We start from the raw sequence: 6,574 nt of genomic DNA, 5'->3' as shown, positions 1-6,574 counted from the left end.
CTATAAACAACAAATCATGTACACCAATTTAATATTTAGATTAAATATGATGTTAAAATTAAATTATAAATTTTAATATTAATATCAATGGAAATCATAAACTTCCCAACTTTTTGTCCTTTAATGGCATCCCACAAATGCATTTTGATAAGATTACAACAAGTTATAGTTGAAGTCCAAGACCAACAGGTCCACACATGCAAGAACCATGCCAACACATTGAAATTTAATGGTATCCAAACAAATAATCTTATACTTCTCCAAAATTTTCTTTTAATGTCGACAAGATATCTCTGAGACTACTTTGGTGAGGGTAGTTAAAGAGGTTCCAGTGAATAGACTCCTTTGGTGATCGGAGTTAGGGGAGACTCCAACGATTTGAATAGAAAAATCTAATCAATAAAGAATTGAAATGGACTTGAGTGAGTGTGGTCAATTATTATGTGTTATGAAAGTAAAGAAATTTATACTCAACCGAAGTCGAGACCACTAGTAGTGTCTCTCTCGATCAATGAACTCAACTCTGAAATTACAGGAATACATGGCGATGCTGTTAATTAGAAAGGAGACATTTTTTCATGACAAGGACAGTTTTTTTCATGGTGGTCCTCAATGAGCTGATTGATCCTGTGATTAACATATCTTAACTCATATATAGAACCTCGTGCCATGGCAGAAAAGCATGGATGTCCTAACCCTGCATTAATTCTTTCAATTTCACACTAATCTCCTTTGAACTTAATTACATCCATTCGTTGTTACAATGAACAACTCTTTTATTTGAGTTGGTACGCCTGCACAGAAGTAATTAGGCAATTGTTTTCTTTGTGCAATATCCATGGTTGTTTGTCAGCGTGTGTTCTTATTTTTTACTCCACCAATTCACCACCAAATTATACCCCACAACCAGAAAGCATGGGGCAATCTTCAGGGAAATCTTGGTACATGTATAAATGCCAAGCCTTCCCAACTGATCACAGCAATCTCAGCTATATTCAAGCTAAGGTTTCATATTTTATAAGTTAAGTTGACAGGAGGAAAATGTTGAACTCAAAGACATTGCTCTGCCCTTGCCCTTGCCCTTCCAGGGTTGCTATGAAGTTCTTGTTAATTGCCATCCTGTTGGTCATCATTCAGTACCTGGATATAGTAGCAGGAAAGAATTCGCAGACAACCAGACATTACAAGTTCAATGTAACCATATAGAATGAAAATAATATACTATGTTGGAGTTTACTAGGGGTGTTAGGGTGTTTGATTATATTAACCTAACTATAAATGCAATGGGTTGCACGTGAGGCTAAGTAATGTGACATGTCTTTGCAACACAAAACCTTTGATCACCATAAATGGAAAGTATCCAGGACCTACAATTTTTTCTCAAGAGGGAGATCAAGTAATTATAAAGTTGTTAAACCACGTTAATGACAATGTGACTATTCATTGGTAATTATATTTATGGCTTTTTTAGATTTTAGTAAGGAGAAACTTATGATATGTATGATAAAGTAAGTGTATAGATTGATTATTATAGATTGATTTCTATATGTAATCATAGTACTTATCTAGATTGCATGCCGCTATTGAATAGTTGTATATATCATGTATGTTGTTTCTGCATGCAGGAATGGGATTCGACACCTGAGGTCTAGATGGGAAGATGGTCCTAGTTATATCACCCAATGTCCAATTCAAACTGGAATGAGTTACATTTATAACTTCACCATCATAGGACAAAGAGGAACTCTATGGTGGCATGCACACATTTCTTGGTTAACAGTTAGTGTACATGGTGCCATCATTATATATCCTAAGCCACATGCTCCCTACCCATTTCCCAAGCCATCCAAGGAAGTCCCCATTATTCCAGGTAAGTTCATATATCTTAATACCTTTTATGGATAATCTGGACCGTGTAACAATGGCTAGAGAGCATACCAGATGGAATTTAATGGTTTTATACACAACACCTTGCAAGAGAATGGTGGAATGCAGATACTAAGAAGGTTATTCAGTAGGCCCTCCAAACAGGAGGAGGTCCAAATGTGTTAGATGCCTACACTATAAATTGATTTCCTAGACCACTTTACAACTGCTCCAATGGTAATGGAAATTGTATTTAATTTTTTTATTTATTTGATGTGATGGGTACAAAAGATGATGTCACACATTTACTAACCATGGCATTTTATGTAGATACATTTGTTCTAAATGTCAATCCTGGGAAGACATATCTCCTTCGAATCATCAATGTTGCACTCAATGATGAGCTCTTCCTTGCCATTGCAAATCACAGCATGAATGTGGTGGAAGTAGATGCAGTTTATGTGAAGCTTTCCAGATAGACACTCTTGTTATAACACCTGGCCAAACCACCAATGTGTTATTCACTACTGATGGTATTGTTAATGTTGGAGGAGTTAACCAGTTTTACATAGCAGCTCACCCATTTGTTACAGGTGGTGGAACATTTGATAACTCCATTATTGCGGGAATTGTGAGCTACAACATTTCCAACTCTAATACCTCTTCCACCATTATGATGCCTAAACTCCCAGCCCTTAATGACACTTCCTTTGTAGCCAACTTTAGTGAAAAACTTAGAAGCTTGGCTACCTCACAATTCCTTGCAGTGGTTCCTCAAATAGTTGACAAGAAAATTTTCTTTACAGTTGGTCTGGGACTGAATCCTTGTCCCAAGGGGATGGGAAATGCCAAACACCCAATGGGACAAGATTCATTGCCTCTATCAACAACATTTCTTTTTTTTCTTGCAAACACTTCTCTTCCTCATTCCCACTATTTCAAGCAGATGAAAGGAGTTTATAAGACTGATTTTCCAGACAATCCTCCATTCCCATTCAATTACACTAGCTCTCCACCCAATAATACACAGGTTGTGAATGGGACTAGAGTAAAATTCCTTCCCTTCAACACAACTATTCAATTGATTCTTCAAGACACCAACATCTTCAAAAAAAACAACCACCCTGTCCATCTCCATGGTTTCAATTTCTTTGTGGTGGACCAAGGTGTTGGAAACTACAATGAATCAACAGATGCACCAAACTTTAACCTCATTGACCCTGATGAGAAAAACATTATGTGAGTTCCCAAAGGAGGTTGGCTACTATCAAATTCTGTGCAAACAATCCAGGTAGTACATACAAAATATGCACACAATCTCATCTCATTTCTCATTCATCTTTGCTTTAAATCATATCATTGCACATATTAAAATTATAATAAAGCTTGTTTACTCAATATCCATGGCATATATGCAGGGGTGTGGTTCATGCACTGTCATTTGGAGGTTCATACATCCTAGGGACTGAAGATTGTGTGGGTAGTAAAGAATGGAAAAGGGCCCCTTCAAACTCTCTTGCCTCCCCCCTCTGACCTCCCTCCTTGCTGATCTCCTTCCTTCTCTCCGGTGCCCACCATCACTTTCATTTCTTTCCTGTTTCATTTGTTTTAGATGCTGGCGTTGGGTTTTTGTTAGGAAGATTTCACAATAAGCATGTTGCCACCTTTTAGTTTGTCTGCTCAAGCAGCCTTTTCATCCAATGAAAAAGACGACCAATCAAAATGAAGAACTATATTGAATAATTGTACAGAAAAGTGCTTGGTACATGAATAAAAGAGTTTTTGGTTCTTCAATGTATGATCTATGACTTAAAGATTTCACTTCCTGTTAGAGTGATTAGCTTTTAAAAGCATGCCTCAAGACAAAGGTAATTTAAGGCAATTGTATAACTTTGATTGAATGGTGAAGTTGATGGACTTTTTCTTTGAATCATTACTATTATTAAAAACAAAATCCTACACTATGTTATAACCTAAGTTTACATTATGTTATAATAAGTTATGCATTGATAATGTTTATTATGTCTTACCTTGGGTTATAACCTAAGTTATGGATTGCTAATGTTTATTGGAGTTTTTTCAAAACATGAATAAAAGGAACAAGATTGTTTTAGAGAAGAAAATATATATATATATATATATATATATAGATAGATAGATAGATAGATAGATAGATATTATTTTTAAAGAAATATTGAAAATAGTAAAACTAAATTAAATATGAACGAAATAATATGATAACAATATATATTAGAGTTTAAAATAGGAATGAATTTAAACAACAACAAAAAATACTAAATTGCATTATTTGAATTTGGAAAATAAAATATTGGATATGCTGGTTGCAAAGTACACAATTTCATCTATATATTACATTGTAATATGTTGTTATTAACACAATTGCAATGCAATCAACATAAGAATAACCAAATTGGTAATTTGAATCAACAAATTAGGACATGCACCCTATTGTGTATAAGTTTATTGTGAATAGTCATTTTAAACAGAAACAATGTTTGTTAACATCAACTATTGAAACATAACAAAATAATCTGATTTAAGGAGTAAGTCATAACCATGTTTTAACTAGTTAATAACATCAAACCAATCCAAGATAGTATCATGGATAACTTAACAAGCATCCACATCCATAAAAATAATGTCTATAATTCTCTAAGATATATGGTGTGGAAGTAAGGGTTATGATTCACCCTGAAATCTATTTCAAACGAGTCATCTCAAATTTTTTGTTGTAGTTCTTTTTCTAGGAGGTTTTAGAGTATGAAATTTTGAGTAAATTAAGAAGGAATTGCAAAACATGTCTAATAAAAAATTTAGATGCTAGTTTTTTATAATTGATAAACTATAGTTGTCATTGATGTCAACTCAATAGTGAGTGGAGCCCCACATTTGTTCCCCAAAATAACATGGAAAATCATAGCTTCTCGATTCAAAACCATCCTTGTTGGGTTCTCCTCGTCAAATCAATTCTAGTGGTATATGGCACACCATGAAAGCCTTCACAGTTTGAGAAATATGTTTGTTCAAAGTTGAAAGCCCCATCTCGTGGTCAATAGCCCCAGTCTAGTCTAGTTGATAATGTGGCAGCTTTCTTTTGGCTAAGATAGTAAGAATTTTCTTTAAGAATTAAATTAAAATTCTTATGTTCATGATGGGTTTCAAAAATTCGATTCTAAATTAAGTGAGGGTTTTGGCTCATAATTTTTGGCTCCAACAAATTTTAAATTTCAAAATGCATTTCCCTCCAAACATCTAGTCAACTTACCATATTTACGATCTTCCAAAAACTATAAAAGGGACTTTGTTAGCTCTCCTTGGTATGTGCTTGAACAAATATCTAAAGGAAAGAGTGGGCTCTGAAACTCTCAGCCTTCAAGAGTCTTGAAAACCTAATGAGGAGGCAGGTTTAATGGAAGGGTTTTGGGATAAGATTATGGGGTTCGTTGTTTTCTTCTAGGCATAACTGTTCTCTGAGTTTCATCCCTTTTTAGGGAAACATCACTATGCATAATAAATTCAACCATTTGTCTATGTGGCATATCTTAACTAGAAAAGGAACAAGAAGATCGATCAAAGACTCAGTTGCAGACATCCTTGAACTTTTGGCCTCCATTATAAACCCTATCAAAGGCTCAGGTATGTTGCAAGTGAACCTGTATTGAATCTGGTGCTAAAACTCAAATTAAGTATCATCCTAGAGCAGTGGCTAAACCCTTGACTTGATATTGTTGGTTATTACAAACTTATGGGCACTTGTATTACCAATCTATGGTTCTATGGATGGCATATTATTAAATGTGTGTGAACTGAATTAAAGTGTTTCCAAGGCCATTCAGCCTTCCTTTTTGAAGCTATTTTGGTATGTTTTTATTCACTGGTCTTTTGTAGTAGACTCAAACCCAGGACTAGAAAAGAGTTTTGGACATAATCTAAAGCTTGTTATATGTTTAAGACAGAGGCCTAATAGCATTAAATACGTGACTTTTTTGATTAAGTATTTATAGTTTTAACTGTTCTTAAGGGAGGTGAATTCACATTGCTTCAAGGAGTTCTTAAGCTACGTTGAGCGAATATTAAGAAAATTGAAGCATCAATTGGCAATATACCTATGAAATGTTGTAAGATTCGACCTATGAGAACACCAATTAGAGGGAATCAAAAATTTGAAGTCTTCTCCTATATCCAAGGTTCTGAGGTTTATTCATTTCTATAGTTGACAGATGTTGCGGCCCATATCTTGTGAAACTTTTAGCCTACACAAGTATCACTTTCTTGTCAACTAGTTACTCCAAACGCAAATTTGAAGGTGTTGAATTTTAGCAAGAAGGTTCAGCTTTGAGCATCATATTAATTAACTCTAAAATGCTCACGGAGGTACATTAAACTTAATTAAAAATCCCTAGCGTGTGTAAGAAGTTTTTATCCTAGAAAACTATGCAATGAATTTGTATCCCATCTTAAGCCTATTTCTTGAGAACAAACATTTCATTTTTGTGCAAGGGCTTCATTATCAATACCTCGGTTTCACTACAATGCTACAAGAGTAAGGGTGTAATTGTAAAAAAATATTTGTCACTTTCAACAGTGTTGTTACTAGTAAAAGTATTTGGTCGAGTTGGGCTTCATTGTTATATAATTTGCAACAAGGTAGCAGGTTCTAAGGGTATCATTTGAAGCATAATTGTGT

At 34.5% G+C, this 6,574-nt stretch overlaps 1 pseudogene; it reads left to right on the top strand.

Moving 5' to 3' along the window:
- Positions 1 to 1,041: 1,041 nt before the first annotated feature.
- Positions 1,042 to 3,415, top strand: LOC149239476 (laccase-4-like; annotated as a pseudogene).
- Positions 3,416 to 6,574: the final 3,159 nt, after the last annotated feature.

This window comes from Pinus tabuliformis, chromosome 8 (assembly GCF_031772625.1).
Source record: "Pinus tabuliformis cultivar Carrire ecotype Pingquan chromosome 8, CPIR1, whole genome shotgun sequence".
Taxonomy (NCBI): Eukaryota; Viridiplantae; Streptophyta; class Pinopsida; order Pinales; family Pinaceae; genus Pinus; species Pinus tabuliformis.
Note: the sequence above shows the minus strand (reverse complement) of the source record. Positions and strands in the feature narration are given on the sequence as shown.